Source organism: Rhagoletis zephyria, unplaced genomic scaffold, assembly GCF_001687245.7.
Source record: "Rhagoletis zephyria isolate East Lansing unplaced genomic scaffold, Rhagoletis_zephyria_1.1 Rzeph_scaffold_01006, whole genome shotgun sequence".
Taxonomy (NCBI): Eukaryota; Metazoa; Arthropoda; class Insecta; order Diptera; family Tephritidae; genus Rhagoletis; species Rhagoletis zephyria.
Genome location: NW_016158090.1, coordinates 62,032 through 64,391, shown reverse-complemented (window position 1 = coordinate 64,391; position 2,360 = coordinate 62,032).

Genomic DNA, 2,360 nt, shown 5'->3' with positions numbered 1-2,360 from the left:
ATACGTTTATGGTAAAATTTTGGAAAATGGGCGTGGCACCGCCCACTTATGATCACATATATGTATATCGGTAACCGTTCTACCAATTTGTACCAAACTCGGTATGGTTATTGTGCTTGCCACATAAAAGTAAACCATTGAAAATTGTTGAAATCGGACTAAAATTACGGCCGCTTTTCATATAACGGTAAATTTCAGAAATGCTTGAAATTTCAATATTTTGAACTTTAAGGACGCTAGTTTACTTAAAATTTATACACGCCGGCTTATCATGTAGCGGTAGCTTTCGGAAAGGTGGAAAGCATATATTTAATACTTGCGCCGGGTATTTAATGTTCGGCTCCGCCCGAACTTAGACTTTCTTACTTGTTCTAATTACAGATTAGGGAGTTAAGCTCGGAAATGTGCCAGTGGATAATACGCTCAAATAAGACACGTTAAAAAGGGAAATCAAATTTCGTTATGTTTCAGGTGTGAAGCGGTCGGAAAGAAAAGTACTTTATTTATGTTCCTTTAGTTCACAAGATCATAAGAGACTTCTTCTTCTTCTTCTTCATATTTTTTGGCGTTATAACCGCCTAAACGATTTTGACCGAGTTCAGCAAAGCACGCCAGTCGTTTCTCCTCTGTGCCAACTGACGCCAATTGGAAACGCCAAGTGAAGCCAAGTCCTTCTCCAACTGATCTTTCCATAGCAGTGGGGGCCTCCTTCTTCCTCTGCTACCACCGAGTTAAATACTTTCAGAGGTGGAGCGTCGGTGTCCATTCGAACGACATGACCAAGCAAGCGGAGCCGCAGTATTTTAATTCGCTGCACTATGTCCATATCGTTGTAAAGCTCATACAGCTCATCGTTCCATCGTCTGCGGTACTCGCCGTCGCCAACGCGTAAAGGACCGTAAATCTTCCGCAAAATCTTTCTCTCAAACACCCCAAGAGCCGCCTCATCGGATGTTGTCATTGTCCATGCTTCTGCGCCATATACCAGCACGGGCATGATGAGTGACTTATAGAGCGTGGTTTTCGTACGTCGAGAGAGGACTTTACTCCTGAATTGCCTACTCAGTCCAAAGTAGCACTTGTTGGCAAGAGTGATTCTACGTTGGATTTCAATGCTGACATTATTATCGGTGTTAATGCTGGTTCCCAAGTAAACGAAATTCTCTACTTTCTCGAAATTGTAACTGTCAACAGTGACGTGGGTGCCAAGGCGCGAATGTGCTGACTGTTTGTTTGATGACAGGACACGATCCGGAAAATAAAGGTCGCGCCATTCGCGGACCGCTAACTCTCTCTTCGTCGATTTGTCAGCATCCACCCAATCGCTGACGTCATAATTTACTTTTGTTTACATTCACTGTTGCCAACTTGATGCTACTCGCGCCAAATGTAGTGGGTATTCAAAACGCGACAATTTTTGAGTTTGGTGCTTGGTGCGTTTTTGGTGCTTTGTTTTTAGTTTGAAGACACGAAATTAGGAAATCTTAAAAAAATGGAAGCAAAATTTATAACAATCGTAAGTGTGGTAAGCAATTTTACAAAAATTTAAACAAAATCATGGCAGAGTGACAATCATAAACGACAACGAAATATGTGCAGCACCTTCAATCATGCCAGAAGAAAACGACCGTTGTGCAAGAAGCATTGATTTTTATTAATTTGAATTGGCATCCTTAAAATAAAATTATGTATTCATATAAAGTCCGTAAAATACTTCAAATTTTTTTCAAATTCAAAACTTGGCAACACTGCCTTTTGTTCGATGCTTCTTCTTTTTCTTGTCGAGTTCGTCTTGCTCTCTCATTCTGGTATATTTTGACGTCACGGTCAGTTGCTCTTAGCTCGATTGGCGCAGTCTTGTATTCTATCATTCTTGATGACAGGAGATACTTCGCCTTGTCCTCGTTTACCACCAGACTCATTCGCTTTGCTTCCCTATCCAACTTGGAAAAGGCAGAACAGACTTCGCGGTTTTTGTTNTGGCTGTCTGTTGTGATTGCAGCTTTTCGACGTTAAGCTTTCCTTGCATATTTGGGCGCACATTTTTTGGTGCACCCAGCCTCTGTGTATCTTGGCTGCAAAAAGATNGTCAGGCGGTGGAACGTCGACTCCGTCATCATCGACTGCGGGCACGGGTTCTTCTTCTCCACAACTTTCCGTGCTGCTACAATTTAGTAGGGCGGAAAAATGTTTCCTCCATAATTTAAGTATGCTCTGGACATCAGTTAGTAGGTCCCCATTATTGTTCTTACAAGAGTACACCCCGGTCTTGGAACCTTCCGTCGTCTAACTCTCTGGCAAAATTTTCGGGCATTCTTCCTGTCGGCCAGCATTTCAAGCTCTTCGCACTCACGTATTTC